This window comes from Pelodiscus sinensis, chromosome 4 (genome assembly GCF_052426305.1).
Source record: "Pelodiscus sinensis isolate ZL-2025 chromosome 4, ASM5242630v1, whole genome shotgun sequence".
NCBI classification, from domain to species: domain Eukaryota; kingdom Metazoa; phylum Chordata; order Testudines; family Trionychidae; genus Pelodiscus; species Pelodiscus sinensis.
Window position 1 is genome coordinate 79049235 of NC_143055.1, and position 22188 is coordinate 79071422.

Here is a 22188-nt window from a genome sequence, read left to right on the forward strand (position 1 = left end):
GGCTGTGCAATTCCTGGTCTCCAGCATGCTGCCTTCTCCTGCCTCCACTCCTGCTCCTGCCACTTCACCCCCAACCCCTCCTCCCATGGCCACTAAGGCCCCCCACAGCCATGGCAGTTGGATCCCCAGAGCCAGGTGCCAGTCCGAGCCCTAACCCTGAGCCTTTCCTCACCCTTCCTCCCCCCTCCCTCTTCCCCACTCCAGGATTCTCATCCCCCCCCTTCTCTCTTTCCTCCCTCTCCTCTCCTAGGTTCTTTCCTCAGTCCCTTCCCAGTTACTTTCACCCCAAATAAAAACAACACAGAGTTTATTTTTTCCAAACAAAAGCCTGTTTCATTGTGTCTGCAGGGGAGGGGGAAAAGGAAGGGGTGTTGGAGGAAAGGCAAAGAGGGGTGATGCACCAGCCCCTAGTGAGGAGGCCCAGGAGAGGGTGTCACTGGGATCCTTCTAAGAAACTCTCCTTCAGGGCCTCCTGGATGCGCACAGCCCCTTGAGGGGCTTGCTGGATGGCAGCCATGTGCAACTGCTCAAAGGCCCTGCTGATAGTCAGCCTCTGCCCCCCCACCCTGGCAGGAATGCCTCCCTTTCCACTCCTAAATATTGTGGAGCACACAACACACAGCCACCACTTATGGGATGTTCTGCTCCCTGAGGTCCAGCTGGGTGAGGAGGCATCACGTCTTCAGATGCCTAAAGGCGCCCTCAATGACCAGGTCCTTCTGATCCTGGTGGTGTACTGTTCCCTGGAGTGGTCAAGGTGGCCAGTGTGAGGCTTCATGAGCCAGGGCAAAAGAGGGTAGGCCGCATCTCCCACCACGCACGTGAGCATGGCCACATCCCTGACCCTGATGATGCAGTCAGGGAACAAAGTTCCAACATGCAGCTTCTGGAACAAGCTTGAGTTGCGGAAGAAATGGGTGTTGTGCACCTTCCCCAATCACCCAACATAGATGTCTGTAAACTGGCTCTGGTGGTCAATGACTGCTCGCAGGACCATCAAGAAGTATTCCTTCCAGTTGATGTAGACAGAAGCTCAGTGATCCGGGGCCTGGATGGAGATGTGGGTGCTGTTAATAGCCCCCGCTCTCCCCCATAGTTGGGGAAACCTATATCGGCAAAGCCAGTGGAGATGGTGTCCACATCGCCGAGGTTGATGACCCTGTTCAGCAAAATGGTGTTGATGGCCTGCACCACCTGTAGAAGGAGACAAACAAACAGAGAATCACAGGTTGGCCAGAGCCATTTTTATGAAAATTAGGCATGGGATATTTAAATCCCTGCCTCATTTGCAATGTCGACCTGCCTAATCTGCATCCCTCTGCTGACAGAGGGATGCAGTCTAGACATACCCTTAGTCCTCAGTCCTGCAGGTTGTTGAGTGCAGGAAGGAGTACAGAAAGACATGTTCTAGTATCAAGGGACAGATTTTTAAAGGTATTTAGATGCCTTTTGAAAATCCCAGTAGATGCCTGTCTGCATCTTTAAATACTAAAACAGCTTTGGAAAGTAGGCTCTTCAGAGCTTAATCCGAAGCCCGCTTCAGTGGGAGACTTTCCATTGAGCTTTGGATCAGGCCCTTAGCACTTACTCATGCAAAGAGGTTTTCTGAATAAAGACACATATACACAGTATTCAGCAATATGATCAATCCCCTTTGCACAGAGTTGAACACCAGCATGTAGTGGGAATGGGGTAGGGGTGTAGCCAGGGCATAGCTAGTTAAGTTCTGTCATTCAATACAATCATCATCCATACTGGACATATTTAGGGTTTTCAGTAACTTCTACCGCTGCCACCCAGGGGCCTGAGTCTCATATGACAGGAATAAAAGCCATAGACGTCAATGACCATTAAATAACCACTAAGGGGCATTGTGCAACAGAGACTCACAATGGCAAGCACTTTCTCACAGGAGACATCCCACAGAAGTCAGCGAGACCACTCACATGCTCACCAGTGTTGACTGAGAGTCTCAGTCAGGCTTATATATAGTACACTGACATTTCTACTTTGTGTGCTCCTTCTACTTGCACTCCGTGTCCCATACAACTGTCACCAAAGTCAAAGTTGCCTTGACCCTCTCCCTGCACACCATATCAGGGGAGACTCACTCACACACCCAGCAGCCTGGTCCCAGCTCGGCAGACAGCCCCTCCTCCAGCCTTTGTCCTCCTTTCTAGGCAAAGGTGTCACCTGGTCACACACCCCTGTCGGCTCAGCTCACAAAAAGCAACAGCTATTTTGTACCTGAGAGAAGCTGTTACACCGAAATTCTCATCACAATCTGGGTATTTATGCAGTGCCCAGGAAACTGAGGCACACACACAAGGTTACTACAGGACAGTAGAACTCACATGCAACAGAACAAGAGGAGTAAAATCCCCATGGAGGGTCTCAGTCAGGCTTATATGCTGTGCATGGGCATTTCTACTTTGTCTTATCCTTCTAGTAGCACTCAGTGTCCTGCACAACTAAGCCATACATGAAGCTGTGACTCTGTAAAGATGGATTTTACAGCATTTTCAGCCTTGTTCTTCTACTGCTACCATTGTTTGTCTTTGTACTGACAGAGGAAACTACTGTTTAACAATGATATCCTCTAGAATTCATACAGGGCAATTCCGATATTTGCCTCCTGCTCTCTACCTGACCTTTGTGACTGTGTCTTCTGTTGACTGCAGACAAAGCTCTGATGATGAAAAGCAGTGTCTTTATCAAAAATCTATAATAATTTAGCTTTTAATTACTCCTTCAAAATGTATAAGCATTCTTCACAATTAACCTTTTCCCCTCTAGATTAACATTCAGATTAACCACATGTCCTGTACAGTTTAGATAAGAATGAGCATTCTTAAAAGTTTACATGTATCTCACCCTGGTAATTGCTTTCTCTCCATCAAATGATTTCAGGGCTGTCATGTACAGAAACATTTTTTTCACGTACATCTAACATTTTTTTCCCTGACCCCAACCTCTCTCTCTGATTGTGCTGCTTTTGAGGCAGTGAAATAGGTTGCTGATTAGAAGGCATTTTTTTCAAGCTGTTCAAGATGCAACATGATTTTTCTTATGTACAGTGTGTGTTAATGACATGCCATAAATACAAGAAAATAAGTCAGTGAAAACTGAGGTTAATAAAGGAGAAAATAGAAGGAAAATAGCAAATAAAGATGCATAGCAGAAAATAGTTTTGTTGCTAGGGTCTCTTGCGTGATGGCCTCACTAGATTGTCAATTTTTGAGCTGCTGATTCCACTTCTCATAATGAGAAATAACTACCTATATTGAATTGTAACATTTACGTCTGTACTCTAATGAAGTGCAAGTAGCCATTACTTCTGAAAAAGCTTCAGTTAGTGAAATGACACCTTTACTAGGGATAATGAAATAAGTTCAGAGTAGATATGTCATGAGTGCTTCAAAACAGTCTTAATTATAAAGTGGTTGTTATATGTCCTAGTGTTATTGGTTTCCTGGCTTTTCTTACTGAGGTTTTGAACTGTGTCTGCTTTTTATTCTGTTTTCTCTTTTTGCTTCTCCTGAGTCTCAGAGAAATGGACCAGGAAATCATCAGAAATCTTTTCTTTGTGACAGAGAAGTAAATTAAAAGCCACAGAGAAAACCCTAAGAAACCCTAGAGAGGGAGAACAGAAGAGGCTAAAAGATTATTTCTTACATTTGTCTGGTATTGCTGAAAATATCTGAGAAGAAACGTATCCATCCTCTGACTTTGATCTTTATCTACTCAGGTTTAACACCCTTTCTCCTGATACTTTATGCATAGAGATAGGGGGGTGGGCGACAGAACATCTTTCTCCTCCCGCCCCCCCCCCCCCCTTCTATTTATTTCGAGTTTCCTCCGGTCATCTGAAGAAGTGGGCTGTGCCCACGAAAGCTCATGATACCATCTACACATTTTGTTAGTCTATAAAGTGCTACCAGACCATTTGCTTACTGTTTTGTTTTGTAACAGACTAACTCGGCTACCCCCTGAAGCTCCTGTTTTCTAATGTCATCAATAAGCCATGACTGTATGTCTCTAAATATAATGGGATGTGTGGCCATCCACTTCTGGGTTACAGATTCAAATCTGGATTTGGTTGGTAGTTGACTAAACTTGTTAGCACAACAGCAGTGCAGTCAATGTGCAATAAATTGGTGGTCTCAGTCCATTTCCTAGCTAATTGTTCCTCCTCTCCCCCCTCCCCCTAAAAAAAAAAAACCCTATAGGCACAATTTGCAATCTCTAGACAAAAGTCTAGAAATGTCAATCCACCATCTTTCAAAAAACATTGACAATATCCTTATGCATCTACTCCAATGTGTCTGTATATGCAGTCACATGTATGAATGTGCACGCACGCACACCCCTGAAAATATATTCTTCCTGCTGATATTATAAAACTGGTCAAGTTTGCCAAGAGAAAACCAATGACATGAATACCAGTTGTACTGGAAAAATAATTCAGAAAGTACTAAAAATAAACAACAGTAATGAACAGTGTAAGATAAAAGCCATTAATTAAGAGGTAGAAAATTAAAGGCCTAATAACCACGAAAGAATTTTACACACAGAAAGTAGTAATAAATTACTGTTACATAAGGGTTTAATTCTCTAAAAATGGCCTATATGACAGGAGCATCATTGAAACTAGATTGTCCTCCTAACATTGTGTGGGAAACACAGCACCTAAGGAAACTAATAAAAGATTATTTTGGGAGCTGCATTAAAAAAAAAGATGATAATGGTATTAAGTACCTTGGCCCAGGGCTTTTCCGGAAGAATTAACTACCAAATGAAGACTATCTACTCTTGCAGCCAGTTACTTATCCTAGGAAAATGTCAAAATAAAGAATGCAAGGTGATATAGAAGTACAAAACAGTACTGAGTAGCAGGGAAGATGTAGAAGTAGAATCGAAAGAAAAGTCAAATATTTCCTATCACCCATTTTTTAAAAAAGCATTGTTTTAAATAAGGTGTAGCAAGTATATTTCTAAGACATTAGATTCATTAATTGTTATTTAAAACCTGTTGTGTGAAAGCTGATGAGTATTAGAGCAAAATAAAGTACTTTTATTAGAAATATTCTGTTTTTCACAAAGACCATTTTCTGCCTAAACTTAGTTTTTTCATAATGTTTCAGTTTTTCCAAATAAAATCCCCAAAACTTTTTGTGTTTCTTTTTAAACTACTCCCTTTAGTGGCAAAACACTCAAAAGAAAAAAAAAGGCAGGTAAAAGGAGAAATAAGGAACAGTTAACTCAGTCATAGCTAGACACCAGGCAGATTAGCATATAACAATTATCTTTAGACTGGCTAAGAGGATTTCAATGAACCAATAATCCTTACAGTAATAAAGCTGAATATTTATTTATCAGTAATTTCTACAAGCTTTATATTATTGCTACCATTCACTGTAACTTCAATCTCAGACTCTCTCTCTCTTTCTTATAACCTCAGTCTTTAATATTGGCAACATATCCCTAAGTATCTTTGAAGTCGGAGATCAAATTCATATACATGGGCTGCAGGCAAAAATAAGGCATCCCTTTTTCCAGCTATATCAAGTTTAGTTTTATTACCAGCTTTGAAGCTGGTTCCTGTCTAAAGCATTTCACCCTGTGATGCCAATACATACAAAGAAATGTCAAAAATTTCTTTAATAGTCTGGGTTTGTTTTGGTCAAACATGAAGAAGCTGGATGTTGAGAAGATCTGACTTTCCCATAATTTGAGAACACTGGAGAGTGGGGGAGAAAACTAATCTGTAACACTATTAAAAAATAACACTACTGTACACATCACCTAATTTCAAACAGATAAGAAAGAAGGAGCAAAACCTGTCCTATTTTGTATTCCAATATTTGTAAACATGTAAATTATGCATAATATAATCTAGGCCACTTTCTTATTCATGTAATTAATATCATAGCCCTATTATTTCAGAAGTACTCACCACAGATTCAGAAGCATGCTAGTTTAAGCCATCAAAAAGATAAAAATGTTATTTGCATAGCATGAGAACACAAGGCATATGCAATAAATGAAATTAATAGCTCTTGCAGCTCAATTCAATTGAAAACATAGTGGTTAAGCATGCAGAAAAGGCAAAATGAGCTTCGCTAAATGTAAATTCTTTCATTAGTCTAGTGTCCAGATAATACAAGCTGAATCTTAATTAATTTTAATATCAGGATAAAATGTTGTAATCAAAATATATTAAGACCCAACCTCTCATTTGATTTTTCACAAGCAATTCACTGCTAGCAAGTGTTTAAACAGTATTCACAATTCAAGTTCTTTAAAATAACATTTTATCCCTTAGCTACCTTTTGCATAATCAATTTGTTGTTTTGACTTCATTCTGATCTCATGATAATTAACACCACTGAAAGCTCATGTGATAAACAACAACATCTGCTTAAAATAATAAGTTGCCAAATATGAACATTTCATTAGCTTGATTATAACAATTGGTGTAAAATACAATCAGCCCATACTTCACCCCCTTCTGCCCAAGGCCTCAGCCCACTCATCCCAGGCCCTGCCCCCACCCACAGTTTCCCGCCTCTTTTCCCTGCCTCTTTCTGCTCACTCCCTTCCAGTCAAAGCCCTGAAACCAAATGACATTTGATAAAAAAAAAACAACTCTTCTACAATTTCTTTCTAGAGAAAATGGAGCAATTTTTTCACTCCATGTCTGATTGTGAAGACTGGATATGCAGAAGGTACCTAATTAAAAGCACTACAGTTGATATGCCCTGTCCTTTGTCAGAGATTTATTTGCAAATACTTGATAGTAAGGGGAAGTCCATTGTCCTGCTGACTACAACTTTAAATATTATGGAAAACATGATGCAGCTCGTCTCTGTTTTACATTTGCTTAAAATCAGCTTAGAAACACTGATCGTATTTTAAATATATTCTTAAACCTTCATAAAGCAAACATTCCAGATTACTACATGTTTTATGCACTGAAACAAAGACATTTTAAGTTATCAGTCAGAAAGGTTTAGTTCACTCAGAACAATGTTCATTGCTTTTAGAAAACGGGAACATTAATTTATTGTGTGTGATCTCCATAACAATTGACATGTTCATAAAATTTCACCATATGGTTCTGTTAAAAATATGTTTCCAACTATATTAGGCATAAGAAAGCATTTTATATTTTACTGAGGTATTGATTTTTGTAAAAGGTCATCTTAAAACTAGTTCACCAAATAGTCAGGAGTAAAGAAAGCTGGACAAATGAGTTTCTTTAGCTGAAGAAAAGAGATGTTGTCCTTTTAAGTCAGGGATAGGCATGATGGGGGTACAGCATGGGCAGACACTGCCCCTATTTATTTATTCACATGTTTTCTTCCTCCCTTCTTGGGATAGATAAACATGCAGTTGCACCAAAAATGTAACTTCTAATGAATGCCACTGTGTATAACTCCATGTTATCTTCCCTTTTCCCCATCCTTTCCCACTCATTCTGAAATATAATCCTGGTTAGAGACCGCCTCCCTATCCCTGTAAGCTGCTGACTCAAGGAATTTGTTATGTGAGAATTGCTCCCCATAGGCACTGGCTCCCACCTCCCCTTGCTGACTCTGATACAGACTTTACACTAACATCTCTACCTTACATTTCATGTTATAATGAATCCACACTATCAAACCACAACAGATGAAAGTTTGAAACTGTCTGGAAATGGGGGGGTTTCTCATGCAAAGCCTTAAAACAACTCATGCTTTGCTTGAAAGCACTTGCTTGAAAGTGCTGTGAATCTGTCAGTGTACCTGAGGGCTCTTTCTTAACAACATGCTCGGCAGTGTGGGTCCATAGTGCTGAATGTCCATAGCCACATTGCATGACTTGATTCCAGGCATTTAAAAGCTCCACAAAGTTGTTGCTGATCTAGTACAGCCAAATTAATCCTGGAGGACCACAGGGCTGCCACCTGTCCATGACCTTAAGTCCAATCTTCAGGGCTCAATGTGAAGGGACTTTATCTCTGAGGCAGGTTATAAGACCAAAGAGTTCCAGCTGGTAGTGACCAATGAGCACATCAATCCTCTTGAGGCCAGTTCTCAATAGTATATCCATATTATTGATAAAAATGCCCATCAGTCACTGTTTGCAGCGCATGTGAAATGCCTCCAGTCTCTGGCTGTCTTGTTTAAGCGATCAGACTGGAGAGTGAGGGTAGCTGTGAACCTGTCCCAAAACACATTTAACTCAAGCAGAGCAGCTTTAACAGACAAGACAGTAGCAAGCCCAAGCCTGTTAAAGGGCAGAGGCAGGTACTAGGACAGACCAAACCCCAAGCCAAACCTCTGGGCTACAGAGGAAGTCAGAAACAACACCTGGCCTGACCCACATTAATTAAACAGCTTCCACAGATAAGAGGGAAGCAAGCCCCACATTGCCCAGGGCATATGCAGCACAACTGTGTATGAAACCCTTCTGAAGCCCTTCTTAAGGCAGGCAGAGGGAATTCAAACCCACAGCATCACTAAGCAAGGTAGACAGTCTAACTGCTGGAGTACCAAGTGCAGAGTTAGTGGTGCTGCCCAAATCATATTTAACTAAAGTGTAACAGCTTCAACAGGCAAGAGGTCCTCACCCTCCATCACCATCGCTAGCTGTAGAACTCAGGCACACACATGGGCTGCAGCACATCCCTCTACCCACGTGCCCTTTTCAGGGAGCAGAAAGTGGATTTGACCCAGCAGCTCCCCTAACACACCAGATAAGCCCCATCACTGGCCTAGAAAGGGCCACTCATGGCCCACCTCACTCGAATACTAGTTAATGAAAGTGAAACAGCTTCAACAGGTAACACTGTGGGATCCTCATCACGGTAGCCATGACCCAATGATTAGGACATTCACCTGGGCAGCAGATGAGCCCTCTTCAAGTCCCTTCTCATGAGGCAAGGGGGAAATTAACACAGTATGAATAGCCAGGCAGCGTCAGACCAATGATCCTGCTAGCCCAGTCGCCCATCATCTAGCAGTGGCCAATGCAAGATGCTTCAAAGGCAATGGACAGAAGACAGCAATTATCAGGTGAGCTGTCCTATGTCAGCTACGCCCAGCAGTTGGCAGTCTGAGGTTTAGGGTTTTGAAAATTTGGCTGCTGTGCTAAGAGGTGGTCTCTGGAGGCTGGGTCTGGTAGCTTGGGGTTCAAATCCCCATTTATGCTTACTGAGATGGGATTCAAACCTTAATCTCTTACCTCACAAGAGAATGGCCTAAGTGCTGGACTAGACACTATTCTGACCTGGAGCCTCCCTTGCTCTTTTTTTTGCTGAAGCTGCTCCACTTTCAGTACCTATTTATTGGGCCAAAGCACCAACAAACAGCCCTGTGTAGCTTACTGGTTGGGTGTCTGCCCAGCAGGTGGGAAGTTGGGATTCAGTTCCCCTTCTTGTTTGTTGGTCTCTTACTTCTCAAGTGAAGAGCTGGGCTAGGAGGTATTTCAATGTGTTGACCTCCTCAGGCTACGTCTACATTGCAGGCTTTTTGCGCAAGAGCAGCAGTTCTTATGCAAAAACTTGCAGAGTGTCTACACCGCACACATGTTCTTGCGCAAGTAAATTTACAGTTAAGCGTCAGAAAACAGGGCTTCTCGCACATGAGAGGCATATGCCAGTGTGGACACACTCTTGCGCAAGACCTTTTGCACAATAACTCTTGCACAAAACAGTTCTTGCACAAGAAGCCTGCAATGTAGACATAGCCTCAATGTTTACTTTTGAGGATGGCCCACTGTCATTAAATAATTAGTCATTAGCCACAATTGCCTTGTGTGCTTTCCTGTAGTCCAGGGTCTGTGTGCTTGCTTGTAGAGCAGTGCCAATGCTGGTTCAAATCCTGTTTATGCTCCCTAAGAAGGGATTTGAATGTTGATCTCTTGCTTCTCCAAAGCATGGTGTAAGTGCTGGCCTAGCAGGTAGGAGATGGGTGCTCCTTCAGGTTCTTCTGTTGATGGCTGGCCACGTTCAGTAAATATGAAATGAAAATTAGGCTACTGAGTCCTTGTGACTCCCTCTGTAGTTCTCTGCTTTGGGTAAAAAGGCAAGGAGGTGCTGGGTCAAATCCCTTTTCTCCTTTTAAGAAATGAGTGGCAGTGTGACCTAGTACTGTGAAGTGTTCTACTTTAATTATATATTAACCAGGGCACGGGAAGAGAAAGAAGGAACATGAACAGTTTTCAAGTACATAAAAGGTTGTTACAAGGGGGAAAGTGAAGAATTGCTCTTGTTAATCTATGAGGACAGGACCAAGAAGCAATGGGCTTCAATTGCAGCAAAGGTGATTTAGGTTGGAAATTAGGAAAAGCTTCCTAACTGTCAGAATAGTTAAATACCAGAAATAATTGCCTGGGGAGGATGTGGTAACTCCTGTGCTTAAAAACCTGTCAGGAATGATCTAATTTAGTTGTCCTCAAATGTATTAGATTGGGGTCCCCCTTTCTTTGTATCTGTAGTCATTTGTCATATCCCCCAATTTCCTATACTGCCACCCAGCTCTGACAGCAGAGCTGCCTGGGCGGAGAGTGGAATGAGGGACCTAGAGGGCCAAGGCACCATCCCTTTTAAAAAGTGGGACAGCTATGCCCTTCCAATTTTTCATCAGTCAAAGGGCAAACACTAGGGGGAAGAAGCAGAGTAAGTGGAAGACAAGGCCTCAGAAGGGAAGGGACAATATGCAGGCTATGATCATGGTTCAAGTTCCAGTAGCCCTCCCTTGTAGGGAGCTTCTGTCACTCCTATTGCTGTCATGCCATGGCTGATGGTAGACACCCCACCACTTCCAGGTAAGGGATTTTGTGAAGAGGGGGAAGAGCTTGAGCCTGGGTGACAGGGCCCTTCTGCAGGAGCCCCAGTCACCTGGGGCTGACAGCCAGAACTCTGTAAAAAAAAAACAGAAGTACACAGCTTGTGACCCTCTTGACACATTTCCATGCCCACCCTATAGTTTGAGAACAGCTGATCTGGTTAGTACCTAGTCCCGCCTTGAATGCAAAGGACTGGACTAGATGGCCTATTAAGGTCCCTTCCAAGTCCTACACTTCTATGAAGAGTCACCTTTTTTAGGAGGAGTAAAGCAATTTCTGGAGAGGAGCAGCCCTGCACACTAATGTCCCACTCCTGTGTGGCCATTCACGCAGTCACAGAGGCTCACAATACAGCTGCTCATGGCAAGAGGGAACACAAATATTGGCTTGTCAGGCTCATCAAGTTGCTGACAACTTGGTTTGTCAGCATCATAGGGAGAAGCAAATTCAGGGCTCAGTCTTGCAAGGCACAGGCCAATCCTGCAAAATCCTGACCACCACAGAAACGAGGATATTCAAAACCTTGTAGGATTGTGCCAGGATATTCAAAACCTTGTAGGATTGTGCCACGGCTGCCAACAAGGAGGGCAAAGGAGGCAGCTGCCCCAAGTCTGTAGTTGGAGTGTCCAGAGCCTTGGTCCTTTTAAATTGCCACTGGAGTCCATGTGTAACCACCCCCAGGTGGATTTGAACCTGAAACCTCTGAAACGACATAGGAGCCTCTACCCTCTGAGCTAAAAGCCAGCTGGCTTCCAGCCCATGCTGTAGAGGTCTCTTGGATTTAACTGTTGCTGTGGTAACCACACTACTTGTGTGGATTACACATGCAGCGCTGAAAGGCTGGCTGGGGGAGATTAGCCCCACCCCTTCCACCTGAAGCCCCACCCCTTCCAGAGACCAGAAGCTCCCACTTCCCCAGGACCCAGTGAAGTCTGTTGACAGCCCTGAACTGAGCTATAGGAACATGATCTAATTCCCATCAAAATCTACAGGAGTCTTTCTATTGGCTTCCAGATGAGATGTATCAGGACTTATCTCAGCATGTGATGCTGGTATTTTTATAACATTGATGCTAGTTTGTGCATGCTCTTAGGAGCTTGCATGCTGATGTTTTTAAAAAAACTCTCATTTAAATAACACAGGCTGTGTCTAGATTCCCTTAAACTCTAAAATTATACACATAAGATGGCTCAAATTTCACCAAGGTTTTGTGAAAGGTATGGCAAAAATACTGGAAGTTTTGCAAAACTCTAAACCAGTATACTCATTGGGTTCTTCCACCAATCAGTATACTGGCTTGACAAATATGTGAAAGAAGATAAAGAGACACCAGAAAGCAGACAGATATGAATAGGAAAAAAATAGAATTATTTTTCAAGTTTGTAAAGCAATAACATCACAAAAAACAATATCAGGATACAGTCCATCGACAGGGAATACGGCACCCAGCTCCCATTGAAATGAAAGGTATAAACTGGATCAAAAATTTGTAAGATACTGGGAAGAGAGAAGCAATAGGCAAAATTGAAAAAGTAAAGATTGGTTGCAGCAAAATAGCAAAACACCTTTTCAAGGCTCTGGTTGTGCTGTGCTTTCTTGAAGTACTGTGGGCTAAAATCGAATTAAGCTGTGCATCTTCAGCTACGTTAATTGCGTAGCTGAATTCAAAGTAGCTTAACTCAGCTATTGGTGCTGTCTACACAGCCGGAAGTCAAAGGCAGAGGACTCTTCCTTCAACTTCTCTTACACTTCCTGAAATGAGGGTTACAGAAGTCAGAGTAAGAAGCCCATTATTTTGAAATTATTTCAAAATAACGGGCTTGCTATGTAGACATGCACTATGCTATTTCAAAATAAGATGAGTAATTTTGAAACAAGTGTCCAGTGTAGACATAGCCTTCTAGACTGGTTCAATTCAGAAGTTCTATGTTTGGCTGATTGCAGGATAACTGCATGTCTTACCTAAACATGACTCTCTATTGCATTTAATAATGTTTCAGAATGCCAGCTTGCATTCTACTAAAAGAGAAGTCAAAGTAGTATCCTAATATTCTTCTTCCTTAAACACAAAGGGTAAGATTCTGTAGTGAGCCGCAAAGAGGCACAGCACAGAACTAGTAGTCCAGATGGTGGTGAAGTGATAAGGTGGTCTTGAGAATACCTTTGGTTCTATTTGCTGTCTCCACCCTTTCCTGCCCCACAATGGGCCCCTCCAGCCCCAGCCTTTCTCTTGCATATCCCTTGTACTAGGGATTGTGGAGGGAAAATTCACCCTGGGTTAGATCCCAGCTTTTAAGCCCCTTTATGCCACCTCAGTTCCTCTTCTGGCTGTATAGGGAGCCAGAATGGGAGTGAGAATTTCATCCAAAGAGACAAATTTCCTGATTAGTTGTACTCTGTTCATGCAACTCCACTGAATACCAGGGAGTTGCATGAGCATAACAGAATAGATGTTAACCCAAGATGTTTGGAACTACATTAGTTTTCAGTAATCAATCATAGTCTGCTTTAAAACAATACATCCATGATGCTCTTGCCACCGAAGGATCTTAGACTAAATTATGTTGACAAAGTTAAGCATTTAAATTCATTTTGAAAATGCTTGATTTCTTCAGAGGGGCTGAGTACCCACGGTTCTCATTACAGGTAGATTTTGGAACTTTACTTTACATATTTTGGTTTTACTGATTTATAATTTACACAAAATATAAGCTGGAAGACTATCTACTAAAACTAAATATCTAAAATTAATGGAACACATTACTACAAAATCCTGCTCAGAAAAATGAGGTCAAGTCACAGACAAGTGTGGACAGGAAAAAAAAGTGTGTGTACTGTATTTTATCAACCATTTAAAAAATTGCACAAATTGTGGTTCTTCCAGAATTGGTGCTACTTACATTTTGCAGTTTTGGAGTACTGGGATGTAGGAACTGTATATAAAAACTCTTACTAGCATGAAATAAAGTATGTGACAAGAAAATAATATCTCCTAAGTAAAGTTGTCAAAAATATTTATGGACTAAAACTCTCAATACTGCATAGCAAATCATACCGTGTTCCAAGTGCTAATGTTTGCACTGGGAACTTTACATTAGTAAATGGATGGATATTATTATATCCTCCATATGTTTAGTGGCTCTGCACCCTAGGTGAAATAACTTCTCAGCAATTGGTTTTCAGCTCTGTTGTTACCGTGTCTGTAGAATGCAAAGGTTGGATCAAAATTGGCCCTGGGAAGAGATTTGTTTGACCTTATGTGTAATTACTACATTAATATACATGATCATTTCATTTGCATCTGACAGCAATGCACCGATATCATTTCCAGATTGTAGCCATCATAAAATTTCAGTTGCTTAGCTAAAATCATCAAGTGGTTTGAAGGTCAATTTTTACCGTATTTTTGTAGTTCTTCCCTTTCAGATATAGATGAGCATTTTCCCTACATCCCTGTCTTATACACTTATACTATAAACCATATCACTTAATTTTTTCATACAATTAATCCACTTGAACCAAATATTTTTTAACACTTTTAACGCTTTTTTAACAGCTCTTTCCTTTGTCTCGGCAATCTTAATGCTTCAGTTTCTGGAAAGGTTCACTACTTCAATATTCATTAAGACATACAAATAGGCATGTTGTAACAATTTTTGTTGCTCAAGCAGTGAACATTGCCAGTTTTTGACATGACAAATAAAATCAAAAGCCAGCTATAGATAAAACAAGAAAGGAAACTGGTGGCTGTCACATAAATTACTGTAATTTAGAGGCTAATCAAACAAGTGATACATAATACTGATGATAAATTAACTTTATCAGCAGAGAGTTACCCTCTGAAATTAGCCAAAAATATCACACTCTGATATTATTGATTTTTAGCTCGAGTCAAGAAAAGTTGCTCACTTCTTCATTCCTGTATAATATTGCCTTTTACTAGCAAATTGTCTTCTCTGGGTGGGCTTCTTTATAATGTAGTTGTTATATCATGAGGGCATAATTACAGAGCATCAAAGAAAATCTATGCAGTAAGCACAAGTACTAATTCCAGTATATTGATATAAATTATAACAGATCAAATTCTCACTTACTCACACTAATGACTGAATGACTCACTGTAAGTCACTTAATTTTGCAAATTAGTGAATATGCAAAGAAGCCACTTAAAAAGCAAGCTTAGCGCATCACATAATGTTCTTTGTTCACTCATTTTGTAAATTATTTTGAAATGATAATGAAGTCTTAGTGATACAAGATTTCATGAGAGATTCTGGCCATTAACTCTTTGCAGAAAGGTGATGGAATACTATTAATTTTATAATCTGCATAACACATTAGCAAGGTGCTAGATATAGGTGTTTTACTGAATATACTTATCCTTCTCTTTCATGATAGTACCTAGAAATCCAAGTGAGACTGGGGACTCATCATGTCAAGGGCTATAGTGAACTTATACATTCACATAGTAAGAGACAGTCTGTGTCCACAAAGAGCTTGCAAACTAAATAAACAAGACAGAAGCTCTGAGAAGAGAAGTGACTCAGCCAGGTCACACACAGCAGATCAGCAGCCAAACTTGGAATAGAACAGAGGTCTCCTGATTTCCAAACAAGCTGGTCCACATTGTCTCCAGATGCTTGGACCAAAGTGCCTAATTAAAAAACAAATCTCATTTTTGTAGGATAGGATAGGATAGGAAAAATGAACAGATAGGGCATCTAACCTTTCTTTGACAAATATTTTTCCTGCACCAAAAAAAGCATCTAGCTCTTGCCTACATAGCAATTTGTCTCAATTTTAGCAACCAGCATAGCAACACCAGCGTAGACAAGGAAAGTCTTTATTTCTACAGGTAGAGTTTTCCCCGTTCCAAGTAGCATTGAACTTCTCTCATGCAATTAATGGCTTTCCTTGTCCAGAGTTGGTGTTTTCATTAGTACAGCTGCATTAATAGCTGGCCATCAATAGCTAGCATCAGAGCAAATTACTAACTATAGATAAAACTAGGGTAAGAGTCTCACCCCCATGTTGACCACTGTGCGCTAGGTATCAGGCTCAGAGCAGCATGAAATGGACTCTAAAAGCCCCAGATCCAGTTTGAGAGAATTTTTCCCAGCACAGGCAATGAGAAATACACACCTTCCCAAATTCTGGTATAATGAGTAGGCTGAAGGAATGATAAACATAGTCTGGCATGATGAAAGAAGCCACAGTACACACTGTTATAGAAATTCTGGGTGTCACTTCTCTCTAAATCCCAGAGAACCCCATAATCTGAAGATTTCAATCTTCTTTAGTCCCCACACCTGGGCTAAGAGTTCTGGGTGGATCCTTTTAGAAGTATAGAATAGTATCTCACATATAGAGCTTTGATCCAAAAGCCACACAAGTTTTTGGTAGTATTTGCAATTGCTTTAGAGCATGGGTTCTAAAACTGGGGGGCATGAAGAAATTCCAAGGGGGGGGTGCGAGGCAACCCAGCCCCTCCCCCCATCATTCCTCTCCCCCACATCAAGAAAGAGCCCACGCTGGCGCTACCTCCTGTGAAAATAGAGGTAGCGCCGGCTTCCTGTGGCATCGGGGGGGGGGGAGGAGTCCCGCAGCTGCATGCCAGAGCCGGTATCTCAGGAAGCATGTGCGCTGCTTCCCCTCCCCCAAACAGCCGGCGCATTTCCTGAAATGCTGGATTTGGCATGCCACCGAGGACTTCCTTCCCCCTGCTTCCTGCCTGTGCAGTAGGGTGGCAGAGGGAGTAGGAGTCTCGGGACCGTGCCAGCTCCAGCTGCTCAGGCAGCGCAAGGCTGCCATGGGTAGCGGAGGAGCAGGGCACGCGCTTCCTGAACAGTTGGAGCTGGCGCAGTCCCGGGATTCCTACTCCCCCCCGCCCCTCCTGTGCAGGGAGGCAGCAGGGGAAGGAAGTCCCCAGCAGCATGACAGACCCAGATGCTTAGGAAATGTGCCAGCTGTTGGGGGAGGAGGAAAGCAGCGCACGCACTTCCTGAGACCTGGACCTGGCGCGCAGCTGTGGGACCCCAAGTAGCAGCCGAGCTGTCCCTGTCCCCTCTTCCCACCCAGACCCCACACGAGTATCCTGCCCCCCCTGCCAAGACTCCCATGAGTACCCCGCCCCCCACCCAGACCCTCCACGAGTACTCTGCCCAGACCCCCGCCACAACCTGTGCCAGGCCCCACCAGCACCTTGCTCCCTGTCCAGATTCCCACTTGCATCCTGCCAGGCCCCCACTAGCACCCTGCCTCCTGCCTTTGCCCCCACCAGCACCCTGCTCCCTGCCCAGGGCCCCACCTGCCCCCTGATCCTGCCCCCTGGACAGACTCCATCCAGCACCCTGCCCAGACACCACCAGCACCCTGCCCTGGGGCCAGACACCCACCAGCACTATGCCCCTGCCTTCTAGCTAGATACCCACCAGCACCCTGCTCCTGCCCCCTCACTCTTGGTTAGATACCTACCCGCAGCTTGCTCCTGTACCCTATTTTCCACCCAGATTCTGCATCCCATCCCTATCCCACTCACTGGATCTCCTGTCCCGCACACTGGATCCCTCATTGTTGGCCCCACCTCAGAGTATAGAGGGGCCCACAAATTCCACTAACCCTGGAACTCCAGAAGAGCTAATCTGGCCTGAGGCCTTGAATCTCAGTCCTACTTACCCTCCCTTCTCCCCCTCATGGGGCTGGAGTGCCAGGGGAGGGAGGTGTCTCAGTTGGGGCCATATCAGTGAGGCTTGGGGGGCTTGGAGGGGTTGTTTTTTTTGCATCTCACTTGTGTGGTCCTTGACTGATTTTTCTGTGAGTCAGTGACCCCTGAGCCAAAACAGGTTCCCTGCCCCTCCCATAAATAAAGACAATGCTGAAATGTTTGTGCTGGACATATTTTATTTAAAAATGAAGCCTGGCCAACAAGCCCCCAGTTGGGGCCAAACCCCCATCTGGCCGCAGAATCGTAACACTCCTGCATCTCCACACACACCCGAACCTTGAGCCCATCATACACTAGGACCCCTTGTCCTGAGCCTCTCACATCCCCAGTCTTCTGCCACAATACTACTGCACCATCCACACACTGCAAATCTGTGCCCTGAGCCCATCATACTCCCACCCCACTGCCCTGAGCCCATCATATACCCCAACCTGAACTCCTGCACCCTCACGTCCACAAGCCTGTGTTCGGCACCCCAACCCTCCACCTGACCCCAACACTCTCCAGCCTGGAGCCTCCTGCCTGAGCCAGCATCCCTCCCAGAACTTGCACCTAAGCTTTTCAAGTTTAGTCACATTAAAAACAAAACAAAGAAATTGACTGGATGTCGAACCAATTTGCGTTATGCACTTTTATCTTTCAAACCTAGGATTTCCCAGCTTGTGAAGAAAATGTAGCATCATCCTTCACATTAAATTCATTTTGTTTCTGCTATTTCTTATGTTAAATTACATTTTTATTACATTTTTGTGCCAAGAAAAACTATTTGTGCTCATTTTTAATTTTAAATTTTTTTATACCAAGATTTTGTGTTTATTGGATAATGGTAAAGAAGAGGTCGGGAGACGTGAGGGTTTCTCAAAAATCAAAAAGGGGGTGTGATGCTGAAAAGTTTGGGAAACACTACTTTAGTGGGTCTTAGATCAGGCCATATTTGGTACTCCTTGCTGAATTACAGAAACATTTTTACAATCTTTCTCTACAATTTTGCAATCCTTAATGCTTATGAAAACTGTTCTGCTATATTTATTATCTAATTTCATTGCATTGTTATTTTCATGAAAGGATTTGCTTTAGCACACTGCCAAATGAATGACAATAAACCGTATTGCATTTGGAAATTACTTACACTTGCTTTGGGAAAGCCCAGACATACAGTCTCTCTACATTCTATAAAATGCAGTTCACTTACAGAATTTTGAAAGTTGCAGCAGAAACAATTACAATAATTTTTACAATGCAAATAAAATGTTCTGCACCTGGCTGTCTCATCTGAACAATCTGTTATTTTCAAAATTAAATAATGGTTAAAATTGTTTTGTTTCTGTAAATACAGGACTTTACTTGCAAACAGGACACTACATTTAAGTTGCTGAAGTAAATAAACTAAATAAAGGTTAGGACTGATTAGGATTTATAAATGATTCTTACCAGTATAGCTTAAATCCCTCTACTGACTTCTTATTTTAATATTTGTTAGTCTGGTAACCAAGACATCATGTAAGAATGAAACACTAGAACTTTTACTCTCAAGTGAGCAGAGAATGTGCATTGGAACACATTGTACAGCATACATTGTGGCACCACAGAGCAAACTGTGCATCCATCTTTGAGAAAATCTCTTAAAGTGAACTGATTTCCTTTCTCTAATGGTCTTGTCATAAAACTAAAGATGATGGTTACTAATCATTGATGATGTGGCTAACAAACAATTCTATATTTCTATCAGATCATCCGGATTAGTTTCTTGGAGACAAAACAAAATCATTCCAATCAAATGGGCAAAGACTTTTGAGAGGATTGATTTGATTCTGAAGGAATGAGTCAGGAAGTAAAGGAAGAAGTAAAAACAAATTTGTGAATACATCATAATGAATAACTAGTGACAGATGATGTGGATAAGGCTGAAGTACTCAATGCTTTTTTTGTCTTGGTCTTCACAGACAAGGTCAGCTCCCAGACTACTACACTGGCCAGCACTGGAAAGCAGTGGACATGACATACCATGACTTTAGCAAAGCTTTTGATACAGTCCCCCACAGTATTCTTGCCAGCATGTTAAAGAAGTATGGCTTGTATGAATGGATTATAAGGTGGATAGAAAATTGACTAAATCATTGGGTCAATGTAGGGATGTACGGGTATGTCTTCACTAGCTTGTTACTTTGAGCTAGGTAGGGTAATTAGGGCAACCGGAGTTGCAAATGAAGCCCGGGATTTAAATATCCCGGGCTTCATTTGCATGTTCCCGGGCGCCGTCATTTTTAAATCCCCCCTAGTCCGAACTCCGTGCCCGCGGCTACATGCGGCACGGAGTAGGTAGTCCGAATTAAAGATCCTAATTCGAACTACTGTTATTCCTCATGGGGGAATGAGGAATAACAGTAGTTCGAATTAGGATCTTTAATTCGGACTACCTACTCCGTGCCGCATGTAGCCGCGGGCACGGAGTTCGGACTAAGGGGGATTTAAAAATGACGGCGCCCGGGAACATGCAAATGAAGCCCGGGATATTTAAATCCCGGGCTTCATTTGCAACTCTGGTTGTCCTAATTACCCTACCTAGCTCGAACTAACGAGATAGTGTAGACATACCCTAAGAGACTAGTCGACTATCTGATATGCAGAAGCTTATCAGATAGTCCAATAGTGATGTGACTAATCGCTTCCTCTCTCCCCTGGCTGCCTCTATCAGAGAAAGGCAGCAAGGGGGGGAAGCAGGAGCTCCCATCTCCGTGGGAGGCAGGGGAGGTGAAGGCACACCAGAAATGGTGCAAGCAGGGACTGAAATAGTCTCTGCTTGCACCGCTTCTGCTGCGATTTTGCTTCTGAAATGTACAAGAACCCCAGCAGGGCTCTTGTACATGTCAAAAGCAGAAGCCCTGCAGGGAGCGTGGGGTTAGTGGGGGATTCTCCAGTGGCTCCATGCTTCTTGCGGGGCTTCCTCTTGAAATGTACAAGAGCCCCGCCAGGTCTCTTGTACATTTCAAAGACTCAGGTGCCACAGGGAGCATGGGACCAGCGAGGGAGTTTGTCAGGGCTCTTGCTACAATTCAAAGGTGGATGTGCCCTTATAGATTAATCAAATAGTCAATAGTTGGTATCAAGTGGCATGCCCCAGGGGTCTGGTTCTCAGTCTTGTTTTGTTCAACATCTTCATTAATAATGTGTCTAATAGGATAGATTGCACCCTCAGCAAGTTCATGGATGATACTAAGATGTGGGGAGAGGTAGATATGTTGTAAGGCAGGGATAGGGTCCAGAGTGACCTAGACAGATAAGAGGGTTGGGTTAAAAGAAATCGGATGAGATTCCACAAGGAAAAGTGCAGAGGAAAAGTGAAGAATTCCATGTACTGCTACAGGCTGGGAACTGATTGGCTAAGTGGCAGTTCTGCAAAAAAAGACCTGAGGATTACAATGGATGAGAAACTGGATATGATTCAACGGTGTGCCCTTATTGCCAAGAAGGCTAATGGCATAGTGGGCTGCATTAGTAGGAACATGGAGGGAAGTGATTATTCCCTTCTATTTGATACTGATGACGCCACATTTGAAGTCCTGTGTCCAGTTTTGGAAGCTGCATAAAGCTGGAGGAACTGGGCTTATTTAGTCTGCAGAAGAGATGAGTGATGGGGGATTTGATAGCAGCCTTCAACTACCTTGGATAGACTACCTTCAACTACCTTGGATAGGTTGGATAGACATCTGTCAGGGATGGTGTAGACGGAGCTTGGTCCTGCCTTGAGGGCGGGGGGCTGGACTCGATGACCTCTTGAGGTCCCTTCCAGTCCTATTATTCTATGATTCTATGATTCTATGACCTGCTAGAGAGTTTCAAAAAGGATGGAGCTAGGCTATTCTCAGTGGTGACAGACATAAGCACTGGCTTCTTCCAGGCCCAGGGATGTTCAACCTCCCACCTGTCTGCTTCCTCAAGCTCCCATCTCACCTCTTCCCAAGCCCACTCTCCCCCCTTCTTTCCACAGTCTCCTGCATGCTACAAAACTACTGATTATGGCAGATGGAACACGCTGAGAGGGAAAGGAGGAATTAATCAATGGAAAGCACTGAGCAGAACTGGCTGCCCATGGGTGCTAAGCACATGCTATTATTTTTTGAGCACCCATGAAGTTGACACCTATGGTGGCAGGTGACAGAACAAGGAGCAATAGTCTCAAGTTGCAGTGGGGGAGGTCTAGGTTTGATGTTAGGAAAAACTCTTTCACTATGTATGTGGTGAAGCACTGGAATGGGTTACCTAGGGAGGTGGTGGAATCTCCATCCTTCATGGTTTTTAAGGCCAGGCTTCACAAAGCCCTGGCTGAGATGATTTATTTGAGATTGGTCCTGGTTTGAGCCACGGGTTGGACTAGATGACCTCCTGAGGTTTCTGCCAACCCTAATCATCTTGCCAGAGCCACCCAAGTATTCTGTATCAGAGGGGTAGCCGTGTTAGTCTAGATCTGCAAAAGCGACAAGGAATCCTGTGCCACCTTATAGACTAACAGATATATTGGAGCATAAGCTTTCGTGGGCTAAGACCCACTTCGTCAGATGCATGTAGTGGAAATATCCAGTACATGCATCTGATGAAGTGGGTCTTTGCCCACGAAAGCTTATGCTCCAATA

At 43.1% G+C, this 22188-nt stretch overlaps 1 long non-coding RNA gene across 1 annotated transcript in view; it reads right to left on the bottom strand.

Moving 5' to 3' along the window:
* Nucleotides 1–222: 222 nt before the first annotated feature.
* LOC112545227 (uncharacterized) overlaps nucleotides 223–22188 on the bottom strand; it is a 115436-nt gene continuing 93470 nt past the window's right edge. Inside the window, exon 4 of the long non-coding RNA XR_012904176.2 lies at nucleotides 223–1194. This is a non-coding gene — a long non-coding RNA (uncharacterized LOC112545227). The remainder of the gene's footprint in view (nucleotides 1195–22188) is intronic.